Below are 13135 nucleotides of genomic sequence, written 5' to 3' on the forward strand. Positions count from 1 at the left end.
CTGATTATTCCCTGCCTCTAAGTCTTTGGAATTCTAAGTCTATATATTCTATTTCTATAGTAGTCTTACCAACAGACTCAACTTGGATGACTTCATTTTTTTCCAGGGAAACCCTTGGACTCCCCGGCGTGTCCAGGAGTTGAAATATCCCACACATGGATAAACACACCAGTTTCTCCAGAAACCAGGATGCTTTTATTTGGTCACTTGTCAGCCACACACATATATTGGTGGAAAGGAACATAAAACGTCCCTGAGTTTAGTGGAGATCCAAGACCACTGAGGTCCGTCTCCTCTGGTGATGGAATTTAATAAACTGAGCTCTGTCTTTCTCTTTTTTTTTTTTTTTTTTTGAACGTTTATTTATTTTTGGGACAGAGAGAGACAGAGCATGAATGGGGGAGGGGCAGAGAGAGAGGGAGACACAGAATCGGAAACAGGCTCCAGGCTCCGAGCCATCAGCCCACAGCCTGACGCGGGGCTCGAACTCACGGATCGCGAGATCGTGACCTGGCTGAAGTCGGACGCTCAACCGACTGCGCCACCCAGGCATCCTCTGTCTTTCTCTTATACTCTCCTCCGTGGCTCTTGCCTGGTCTCTCTTTCCTGTCCCCAAAACTCTGTGCCAGGAAAGACTAGAACTTGTGTGCGGAATTGCTATGATGTAGCGGTTAAGAGTGTGGCTCTGGGGAGCCCGGGGTGGCACCGTTGGGTAAATGTCCCACTCTTGATCTCAGCTCAGGTCCTGATCTCACAGTCCCTGGGTTCGAGCTCCGCATCAAGTTCTGTGGCGATGGCCTGGGGGCCGCTTGGGATTCTGCCTCTCCTTCTCTCTGCCCCTCCCCTGCTTGTGTGCCCCTCCCCTGTCTCTCTTTCTCTCTCTCAAAACAAACTTAAACAGAAATTAAAAAAAAAAAGAATGTGGCTCTCTTGTTTGATGGCGTGGAGCTAATACTCTCCATCTGAATGGCGCTGGGGAAGTGACTTAACCTTTCTGTGCCTTGAGTTCTCATCTACAAAAGAGGGATCATAATGCTTCCTGTTTTGTGCCCCTGTGAAGTTTCAATAAGCTCAAGGCGCTGAAGGAGGTAGAAAAACACGAGTAAGATGTTCAGTAAATATGAACTGACATCCCCGGATCAAAATCTCCGTTTTCTTTAATTTGAAAGGATGACAAGTTGAAAGACGCTCGTCATAGGTGCTTGAGTAACAAGAGGTCACAAAACAATAAGCGTAATAATGTAATTTCATGTTGTAAAAATAGCATCTATATTTACACATGCAAAGGAGATACATAGAATTTCCTAGATTATGGGTTATTTATATCTTCCTTTGTGCTTTCTAATTTCTCTAAAATGAACATATATTCTGTGTAATAAACTACACTTTAAACATGCCTTGAGTACGCCTGTTTATATTTTGTTCTGTGCAGTGTTTAAATTAGTGAGTTACAACACAGAGACTGTGTATACATGCGAGAAGACCACCCTTTGATGTGGTCATTTTGATAGGGTTCAGGTTGTGGGGAGACAGCCAAATTAGATGGGTAATCTCAGAGAGCTTTAGAAATTGGAGGGGCGCCTGGGTGGCTCCTCTGGTTAAGCGTCCGACTTCGGCTCAGGTCCTGATCTCGCGGTGCGCGAGTTCGAGCCCCGCGTCGGGCTCTGGGCGGACAGCTCGGGGCCTGGAGCCCACCTCGGATTCTGTGTCTCCCCCTCTCTCAGGCCCTCCCCATGCTCATGCTCTGTCTCTCTCTCTCTGTCTCTCAATAATAAATAAACGCTAGAAATTGGAAACTGAGGCGCAGAAACTGAAGCAATTAGCCCTGGTTGGGGGAACGGAAAGGTCACGCGCTGCAGCTCGAGACGAGAGTCATGAGGTGCCGTGCAGGTGAGTGAGTGACTACAGAAGCTGGCCCCAAAACAAGGGCCGTGAGGCAGTGCAGCAAAAACAAGGTCACACACGGCCCCGCCGAGGGGGGGACATAGAGAAGTTGCCCGAGTTCCTGACGGCTCCCCAGGCTCCAGTACCCGCGCCCCGGGGATGGGGGTCATGTTTCACAGATGGCAAGCAATGCCCGTGGACACCCTCAAATCCTTTCCCCACTTTGTGAGCTAGCTGGAGTGAGTTTCTGTTTCTTGCCACCAGATGCCCCGGGAGTTTCTGCTGGCTGCTTACCAGGGAGCACCTGCACCCATCATGCAGCCATTATGCATCCACCCAAGCACCCATTATGATCAGCCACTCCTCCGATGTACCCGGTTGTTGATATTTGAAGGTTTCCGCCCCGTTCTCCAGTCGCAGAGTGAGGGAGAAGGGCCTCACCGGGCAGCTTCTGGCTTCCGGCAGTTACCCAATAACCACTGGCCTCAACCCATCACCATAATCACAGCATCTGAAGACACTAGAGCATCTCATCAGGAAGCTCAGCCTTTCAGAAAGATGCAAAGTCAGGACATGACCCTCTGTGACAGGGCGCGAAGGCTCCAAACAGTGAAACAACGAGACCAGGCCTGGTCCGTGTCATTTTACTTCATCTCCAACTGTCCGCATCAGGCTGTTGAAACAACCCAAGAAACCTAAGCCTACTGCACCGGGTGGTGGTGACTCCCTCCGATGTCGCTTAAAACCCTGGGGTTAGAAGATGTGTTTTTTTTTTTTTTTTTTCTAAATACAGAGGAGGAAGTTTTCAGTTAACGATAGAACTGGACCTAGAATTTTGGTGTCTTAATTCCAAATTCACCATTTCAGCTACGCATAGGAAGGCCACCCGCGTCCCCTTCCCTCCCCCACCCCCCAGTGCGCCCTTGTGCCTTGAGGCCATGCTTATCTGGCACCATATTTCTTTCTCTCCCCAAAGATGCTCCATCCGTGGAGAGGTTCCAAACTGGAGCTTTGTGGGACTCCAGCCTTCTTCAGGGAGGAACAGGCAGAAGGATGCTGGAGGAGACACCGCTTTCCCACGGGACACCGTGTGCTAAGAGACTACGGAAGGACCCCCTGACAAGAGGTTTACAGAGCAGCCGTTGCTCAACTGGGGAAGCAGCTACGAGTGCGGGGTCTACAAGAGTGCACACATCCGTCCCGCGAGATGATGCCCTCTGCCCGTGGGCTGGTCCTACAAGCGTAAGTTGGGGATCATTGGTTCTTGTCTTGGTAGAGAAATGGATTCCGATTTAAACACAAAGACTTAGGCACGACACAACTTCATGTAATTCACAAACTCAAGAGTCGTAATTATGTGGACAGAGAAAGGCTGATGTTTGCTTCCATCCTCTTTATTTTGAAAAAGAGAGAGAACAGGGGCACCTGGGGCTCAGTCAGGTAAGCGTCCGACTCTTGATTTTGGCTCAGGTCATGATCTCAAGGTTTGTGAGACAGAGCCCCATGTCGGGCTCTGATGACAGTGCAAAGCCTCCTTGGGATTCTCTCTCTCCCTCTCTCTCTGCCCCTCCCCTACTCACATTCTCTCCCTCTTTCTCTCAAAATAAATAAATAAACAGACAAACAAAAAAAGAGAGAGAGAGATTGGGCCCCTGGGTGGCTCAGTCGGTTAAGCATCCAACTCTAGATTTTGGCACATGTCAGGATCTCATGGTTGGTGAGTTCGAGCCCCACATTGGGCTCTGCGCTGACAGTATGGAACCTGCATGGGATTCTCTCTCTCTCTCTCTCTTTCTATCTGTCTTGCCCCACTCATGTTCTCTCTCTCTTTCTCAAAATAAATAAATGAATAAATAAATAAATATTAAAAAAAGAGAATAAAGAGAATGAGAGACGCTTAAACGAAAACAGTAAATTTTTCTTCTACTTAAAAAATAGCTCCTTGTATAAGATGATCAATATGAAGATTCAATATTATTACTCCCTATGCATTAAAGCGGGTTTCCCAAGTAGTACTTCTTGAAAGAAACTATTAGCTCCAATGGAAATGACTTCACATATGTAGAGAAAAGAATCCTCACGAATTTCTTAGCTCGTATACTTCTCTAGATGCCTAGATAACCTCATTCATGTGTTTAGTCATTCAACCAAAGCATATTGAATGCGAGCGTTGCAGCGGGCTTTGCACTAAGTCCAAAGTAGCGGGGTTTCTTTCATTATGTAATAGAACAAGTCTGGGACGTCTCCGTGTGATAGGGCAACAGAGAACCAGACAAGTAGACAATCTGGGGAAAGAATAAAAACACCCAGGGATCCCGGCGAATGTCTTCATGCTGAAAAGGTTTGAGGAGATCTGGAAGTATCACAGGCAGCTGCTGAGTGGTTTTTCTTCTAACTGATCTTATCCAGAAGGGAAAAGGGGAACCTACCTTTAATGGGCGTCTGCGTGAAACAGTCACAGTATTGGATCACACACACACACACACACACACACACACACACACTTCCATATGTGCAGATATTGATAACACGCATACATACCAGATGATACACAGTATGCATGGGTGTATCCATAATATAATATCTTGAAAAATGTAATAATTGAAAGTGTAATTAATTACATAGTTATTTAAAACGCACTTATTGCGAAAACTTGTGATGTAAGTATGACTTGCCTGTTTGAATAATGAGGAGTTGGAGATCAGAGTCACTGGTGTAAAGTCGTACATAAGAGGAGGAATGAGGATTTGTGCCAAAGTCTACTGAATTCCAGAATCCACTATTTTTTCCATGTATGTTGATATCCAGAGAATAAGTCAATTAGAAACCTTAAAATTCAAATTTTATTTTAATAGATGCCATCATTTCTGGGCATGTGACCTTGAGAGGATTCCTTAAGCTCTCTGGGCTTCATCTGACCATTTGTAAGATGCGATCAAAGCAATCTCACGGACGAATGGGAAAAGAAGATGTGGTATACAGACACCATGGAATATTACTCGGCGACCAAAAAGAATAAAGTCTTGCCATTTGCAACAACGTGGATGGAACTAGAGTGCATTATGCTAAGCAAAATAAGTCAATCAGAGAAAGATAAATATCATATGACATCCACTCATATGTGGAATTTAAGAAACAAAACAGATAAACATCAGGGGACTAGAAGGAAAAACAAAGTGAGATAAAAACAGAGAGAGGCAAACCATAAGAGACTCTTAAATACAGAGAATAAACTGAGAGTCGTTGGAGCGGAGATGGGTGGGGGGGAGGGTTAAATGGGTGATGGGCATTAAGGAGGACACTTGTTGGGATGAGCACTGGGTGTCATATGTAAGTGATGAATCACTAAATTCTGCTCCTGAAACCAATAGGACACTCTATGTTAACTAAGTTGAATCCAAATTAGAAAAACAAAATGGTTGCTGAAAAACTCAATGAAATAAGTCAAAGTACTCAGTCAAGTGTACGAAGCAATATGCAAAATGACGTCGTAAAAGTACGATGCAAAGGAAAGGACCCGCCATCTTATTTTTATGGTTGTGCAAGAACACCAAAGGCAATTACCTAAATGTAGCCAGCGGGGTGAACAAGATCAAAAAGAACGACAGAACGTTTTTTATCGCAACTTAAAGAAAATACAAATGGGAAAGGTTTTTGTTTTTTTTGTTTAGAACAGTGGCACGTTGATAACTGTCGAAGCTGAGTGCTTGGGTCCAAGGGATTCTTACTACTTTTATGGATAAAATTTCCATTTTAGCAGAAGTATAACAAATGCTTTCTTGCTTGACTGTTCAAGAGCGGATAGGTTGGTAGATTCGGTGGCCAGAATGCCTGGTTTGGAATCTTGTCTCTGACACTAACTAGCTGTGTGACCTCAAGCACGTTACTTGACCACTCTGTGCCTCGATGGCCTCATCTATAGAATGAGGCTAGTATAGTACCTACATCATAGGCTTGTACAGAGAATGAACTAAGTTGATATTTGTTAAGTACTTAGTAAATTATGTGTAAGTACTTGGTAACATAAAAATCTTCTGGGTTCGGACTAACAGGGAAAGTGAGGCTCAGGCCAAGCAACCTACTCAGAGTCCCAGACTTAGGAAGGGTCTGCACTTGGGTTTGATTCTGGGTCGGTCTGACTCCAGAAGCTTGGCTTCATGTGCCGCGCTGTCTCCCAGCAGGGACCTACTGTAATTCATCCAGGTCCGAATTTGGTAAATGATACTGTATTTACCCCGGTATTGAAGGGTGTGTCTGAGGCCTGGAAGGTTGCTGGGCAAGTCTGTTTGCACTAGGGGACCCCCTAGACTTTCTGGAAGGGCTTTGAAGGAGGTCAGAATTCCAAGGTGCTAGTCGAGTCCACTTCACTATGCACAGATCCCATAAAAGCTACTCACGTCCATGATGCTTCCCCTGTTCCGGGCATTGTTCTAAGTGTTTTATGCTTCGTGCATTGGGAGCGCAGATATTTATCTGGATTCCCTCAGATGGCCCATGAGCTCATCCTACACGTATGAAAAAGTGCTGATCTCACATGATGTCCGAAGGACAAATGAACAAGGAAGAGGGTTACAGTTTGCCCTTGTTCCTTAAGGAAGACGTTTTAAAAGCTTAGCTGCTTTGATACAGAGGGAAGTACTCATAAAAAGAACGAGGGCACATATATTATCCAAGGATCTTTCACCCTTTTGGTTTAACCAAAGTACATTTCCAGGGTTCAAAGCTCAATGGCCAAATGCCACATGCTATGACATTTTTTTAAAAGTTTATTTATTTTGAGAGAGAGAGAGAGAGAGTGAGTGTACAATCAGAGGAGGAGCAGAGAGAGAGGGAGAGAGAGGATCCCAAGCAGGCTTTGCACTGGCAGCCCACAGCCCAACATGGGGCTCAAACCCATGAACTCAGAGAGCATGACCTGAGCTGAAACCAAGAGCAGGACGCTCGAGTGACCGAACCACCCAGGCGCCCCAGCCACACCGTGACGTTTTGATGAACGCGGCGGACTTGTGTAGAAGCCTCGATTTGGATTTTACGACCCTCTCCAATCTGGTGGCCCGTCTCCTGTGACCACGGGGAGGGTAAAAAATCCGAGCATCAGCACCGTGCTTCACATGAATACATCCCTTCCTTCACAAAAGAGACCTTTGGGCATTTTCCCATGTGATCTCCTCCACAATTCTGTGTGGGATCTATAGTAACCTCCCTTCCGAACACGGGAGAAACTGAAGTCAGGGAGCCGACGGGAGCTCATGACATGACATGAGTCAGGGAGCTCATGTTATCGCTGCATAACTGGTTAGTGGTGAGTCCAGGATAGGAGCCCAGGTCCTCTGTGCCATTGGGGACACTTGCGTTCTATCCTACTGTTGCTGATAAAACATTAACAAGTGTCTGCTAGAAAACTTTGCTGACTTTATCACAGAATACCATGGGGTGGGGGTTTATAAACAATTATTTCTTTCTGGAGGCTAGGAAGTCCAAGATCAAGGCACTGGCAGATTCGGTGACTAGTGAGGGACACTTTTCGGGTCCTAGCTGGTTGTCTTTTTGCTGTATCCTCACACAACAGAGGGGGCAAAGGAGACCCGTGTGGTCTTTTTTTTTTTTTTTTTTTTTTTTTTGCAAAGCACTAATCCCTTTCACGAGGGCTCAACCCTCATGTCCTCACTGCCTCCCAAAGGACCCCACCTCCTAATACCGTCACCTGGGGCATTAGGATCTCCTGTATAAATCGGGGGAGGGAAGCACAGTCTACAGCACTGATGGTCATAGAAACAGCCACAGCATGATATTGAAACGATGAACTCACAAGGCAGTGCCCCCTAAAAGTTTAATTCACGCACTTATTTTAGAAACAGGAATCCTAGATCCTTAGGGGATTATACATAGCTTTTGCAAAGCTGCTCAGGGGTATGGTTTAAGAACAGATTTTTCCAGGTTTTGGGGCCACGCCGAAACACTGCCAAGCTGTATCATCTGAGAATTCTTGGGCTAGTCAAATATACGAGGGAGAGCCTGCTGATTTTTCGAGTCCGTTAAGATGACATTGCAAGAAGAAGTTAATAAGCATCTTTCATATACAGTGACATTTTGTGAGATTTATGTAAAAATAGTGACTATAAACGATTACGGGGAAGACAGCTTATTAGCGGAAAGGTTCCCTTTTTCACGTAATCACCAATGATTGTAACTTGGGGGGAAGCCAGCGTGGCATCTCCTAACCTTCCTTTGTCATTGACCATCCCTCTGGGGGGGGGCACCCACCGACTTTGTGAGGTAGTGAACGGCCAGCTGGGTGTCCCTGTTACACACGACGATTTCTTCCTAACAAGGAGCTCAAGAGGTGGACAGTCATCCACAGCTAAGATATATTGGGCGTTGGATTTTCTTTCCTTCCAAGAACAGCAGGCAGCTACGAGAATGTTCTGGAAAGAACCATAGAGGGAGGGACAGCCCGGGGTGGATTGCCGGAGAAGATAGGCGACTCTCACGTGGTAGGCTGGTGGATATTGACAGCCCCATGCTTCTGAGGGAGGTCTAACAAGTCTAGAGCCCACCTCTGATCCCCAGCCTTTGCCAACAGTGAGAATGTCGCTTCGAGGTCCGCTCCAGACTACGCTCTGGGGCTTTCTTCTCCGGGTACTAATAACTAGGTGAGGGAGAGACACAACAACCAGTGTCTTCTCTCCCAGTGATCTTGTGGTTCGTTTCTCCCACCTAACCCATTCATTCCTCCCCCTCAACATACTCTTGGAATTACTGTATTTTTCTCTGCGTGTTTATGCTGATTACATATTTGTTGGTCTTGTCTCCTATACACCCTCTTTAGAGGGTGGGGATGGGCCCCTTCTCCACTATCCATTATCTGGGGTGTTCTCCTTACAGGACTTGGTGCCTGGAGGGGGTGTGGTAAATGCGTGTTTACCAGCTGCTCAATTCCCCCCCCCCACCCCGTGCCCTGGCTCCCGCCCTGGGAGCTGGTCTCCCCAAACCTTCGATGGAGTCTCGTCAAGGTAGTCCGGGTCAATGCCATTCACAGGTAATACGTTTCTCCTATGGCTGAAGCACGGGGAGAGGCTCTTGAAGAAAGTAGGACGTAATCGGTGCCTTGCAGAGCCTTTCCAGCCAGAGAATTAGTGCAACAGTTTGAAGCCTTGCTCTTAAGACACTCTGGTGGGTCTGATTAGTCGTGAAAGGTGTACCAGTGATTTGTTGCTAATGAGAAAGTACTGAGGGGGGAGCGTTTATTTATTTATTTATTTTTTATTTATTTATTTATTTTTTTTACGTTTATTTATTTCTGAGACAGAGAGAGAGACAGAGCATGAGCAGGGGAGGGGCAGAGAGAGAGGGAGACACAGAATCCGAAATAGGCTCTAGGCTCTGAGCTGTCTGCGCAGAGCCCGACGTGGGGCTTGAACTCATGGATCACAAGATCATGACCTGAGCTGAAGTCAGACGCTCAACCAACTGAGCCACCCAGGTGCCCCGGAGCATTTATTTTTAAAAGTAAATTTGAGTGGATCCAGGCTTATTGTTATAATAACCCTTCGTCATTTTTCCCGCCTTATTTATGAGTGTGAAACTTTGGAGTGTGAAACTTGTTTTTTTTTTTTTTTTCCTGAGGCACATGCCTCACATGCGACCAGCTGACCAGCTCTGACCCCACGCATGGAAGCTTATCTGAATGCAAGTCATTAGCGTAACGTTGTCACAGATACCGTCTAATTATTGGGAGAGGGAGGGAATTCTGATGGGGAAGGAAAGGGAGTGGGTGAAGTGTGGTAGGACAGATCCAAGTTGGGTCTTATAAGGCAGCCACAATTTGGGCAGATAGCTCTGGGGTGCAGGGGTCGCCCAGCGGTAAGATTTAGGCATAGTTGCCAAAGAGGGAAGTCTTGAAAGTGTTCGGGGTCCTACAAGTGGTCCAGCAGGGAAGATGGAGAGAAGGGTCTAGACTAAGTTGGTGAAAATCTTGAAGGGTTACCAATGGAAGACGGAGGTGTTTATGCTGTATGTAGTGGAGTATCGTCCACGTTTTTCAAATCCGACACATTAACATGTCTATTTCTGTGTGCCGGGCACAATAGACTAGTTCTTAAAGCATCCTGGAAGGGTTTAGACATAATCTGCATAGGGGTTAAGAGTCCTGGCTCTAGAGCCAGTTAATCTGGGTTCCAAAACTGGCTCTGTCACTTATTAACTGTAGACCTGGTTCACCGTGCCTCAGTTTCTTCATCCGTAAAATGGGGAAAAGAAACGTGTCTCTTTCACGGATTTGTTACTAAGCATTAAATGGATTAAAATGTAAGTGCTAAATATTGAGTGGGTTAAAATATAACTTAGCCCGGAATAAGCACTCAGAACCTGCCAGCTGCCCATAGGATTATTGTTATTATTACCTTCGCTGAGTAACTAGGTGGGTGTTCTGTGGTTATTTCCTATGACCTGGGTGAAAATGGGACACATCTTAACGAATCAACCATATTTCTTGAGTGATCATTGTGATCCCTGTGTTATGTCCCCCTGTGCTCTGAGAGATATAGAGAAGGGAGCGGTTGACACAACCCTCAAGAACGTTCCAATCCAATGAGGGAAAAAAAAAAGACCAAGCATGGAAACGCTGATCAACAGCAAAGCAAAGCTGTGCCAGTGTTCTAGATAGCACAACCCTGTGCCAGGCGGAGTATGTGACGGCACGCTTCTCCAAGGGTTTGGAGGGGAGGTGATGGCATGTAGGTTGGAGTGCATTGGGCCATCTGTAAGGATTGAGCAACAATTTGACCAGGGGACTTTAGCTTGGGTAGGAATTAGGTATCTGGGGAACAGGAGGGGGTGCGTCTGATACCTTTCTGGGTGTTTATGTGCCGCTTTCACACTGTTTCAGTTATGCATTGGTTGGTGGGTTAAGGTGTTCTCTAAATTTTTTCAAGCTCTACGTGTCTATACTTCTTTATCTTTCGGGCATTTTCCCAGTCCCCACTGTGGGGCTCTGTATGCTTGTGCACTCAAGAAATGATCCTTTCGATCTCACGGTCCGTGAGTTCGAGCCCCGCGTCGGGCTCTGGGCTGACGGCTCAGAACCTGGAGCCTGTTTCCGATTCTGTGTCTCCCTCTCTCTCTGCCCCTCCCCCGTTCATGCTCTGTCTCTCTCTGTCCCAAAAATAAATAAACGTTGAAAAAAAAAAAGAAATGATCCTTCTGATCCTTCTCCACTTTTATAAATTGTAAATATGTCCATCGGGTTTATCTCTTAGAGGTCAGTTAACTTGCATATACACGGGCGCCTGGGTGGCTCAGTCGGTTGAGCGTCCGACTTTGGCTCAGGTCACGATCTCCCTGTTTGTGAGTTCAATCCCTGCATCAGACTCGCTGCTGTCAGCACGGAGCCTGCTTTGGATCCTTTGTCCCACTTTCCCTCTGTGCCTCTTTCTCTCTCTTTCTCTCTCAAAAATAAAAATAGGCATTCAAAAAATCTGCACATACAGATCTTTGCGTATGTTCTGGTTTTGAGAAACACTTTCTGTTCATCGGTCAGTGGCCACTGGTGAGCAAATCCCCATTCACTCTGCCATCTGATTTTTTTTTAAAAAAATGCCTGAAAAGCTTTGGAAAAGAAACTCCACTGACTTGGCCAAAAGAGGGGGAGGAACGGGGGAACGGAGCCAAGAAGGGGATGCTACTCGCTCAGTTTTCTCAATAACAGAGACCAGGAAGCCAAATATAAGAGAAATGGAGCTCAGGAATACTTGAAATGAAATGTGATCGTCCACAAAACATTACGTTCAATCTTTGCTCTTTGTTGCTCATCAATGTTCTTATTTGTACTCGTTCTAATTTCCTCTGAAGGGGACAAACGACACGGAGAGAGGGACGGTCCAGCATGTGAGACAGGTGGCCTTAAGCGTGTGTAAACGTCTGCTAGGAGCCTAGGCCAGTAGAAGCCGGGGGAGCAGAGTACAGACAAGGACAGAGAGGGTCGTCAAGATGGCAGCCGACAGCAATGGGAAGGAAGCATATGTAGAAGATTCCATGAGCAAGCATCTCTGGGGATTCATTCCACAGTGCTGAGTCTTTCAGTGACCAAAGGCCCCCGGCAGAGAAAAAACATTAAGATATTTGGGAGAGGGGCGCCTGGGTGGCTCAGTCGGTTACGCATCTGACTCTTGATCTCAGTTCAGGTCATGATCTCATGGTTCATGAATCTGAGCCCCGAGTCTGGGTCTGTGCTGAATGCAGAGCATGGTTGGAATTCTCTCTCTCCCTCTCTCTCTCTCTCTCCCCCTCCCCCCTCTCTGTCTCTAAAAGTAAATAAATAAACACACAAAAAAAGATATTTTGGGGAAATAGAAATTAGTGGTTCAAGAATTAGGGGAATGAGTGGGAGAGAACTTTGAATAAAGCAGATTGCCCTCCATAATTTGGGTGGGCCTCATCTAATCAGAACCAAAGGCTGACCTTCCCGGAGCAAGAGGGAACTCTGCCAGCAGATGGACTTTGGACTTCATCTGCAACCTTGGCTCTTCCCGGTTCACCAGCAGACTGTTTTAGGACTTGAACTGGACTCTCCAAGCCTCCACAAGTCTGTGAGCCAATTCTTTAAAATAAATCAGTCTCGGGGCGCCTGGGCAGCTCAGTTGGTTAGGCGTCTGACTCTTGATTTCCGACTCAGATCATGATCTCACGGTTCATGATTTCGAGTCCTTTAATTGGGCTCTGCACTGACAGCACAGGGCCTGCTTGGGATTCTCTCTCCCTCTCTCCCTGCCCCTCCCCTGCTCATACTTTCTCTCTTTCTCTCAAAATTAATAAATAAACTTTAAAATGTATACACACATACTCCTTAGGACCCAGGGCAGGGCTTTTGCAAGCCTAAAACTTGAGTCACTGCCTTCTGGTCGGTGTGAAGTTTCTAATGGAACCTTACGGGAGACCTCACAGAGGCTCAAGTAACCGGGCTCACTGCCTCACTGGGCTGTGCTGTACAAAACGCAGCTGGCCTTCAAGGCTGAGAAAACACAGCCTCGGGTCCTTGCCAGCTTGGGCTGGCTGCAATCGGGGCGACCCGATCCTTCTGAGCCCTTACGTTTCAGTGGAAGGAGAGGTGATGTTTCTTTCCATCGCAGGTGCCTGGAGGTTCAGCTGGGGAGTCCATTATCCCATCCACAGCCTGCCCAAGAGGTTCTCTGCTTTCTTGTTCCTTCTCAGCATTTTCTGGCAGCAGACCCCCCCTTAGTCCAGCCCATCTGGG

At 46.6% G+C, this 13135-nt stretch overlaps 1 long non-coding RNA gene across 1 annotated transcript; it reads left to right on the forward strand.

Moving 5' to 3' along the window:
- Positions 1-2864: 2864 nt before the first annotated feature.
- On the forward strand, positions 2865-4920 carry LOC123381835. The gene is made up of 2 exons (XR_006589304.1): positions 2865-3126; positions 4740-4920. It is a non-coding gene; the product is annotated as an uncharacterized LOC123381835 (long non-coding RNA).
- Positions 4921-13135: the final 8215 nt, after the last annotated feature.

This window comes from Felis catus, chromosome E1 (genome assembly GCF_018350175.1).
Source record: "Felis catus isolate Fca126 chromosome E1, F.catus_Fca126_mat1.0, whole genome shotgun sequence".
In the NCBI taxonomy this organism is placed as follows: Eukaryota; Metazoa; Chordata; class Mammalia; order Carnivora; family Felidae; genus Felis; species Felis catus.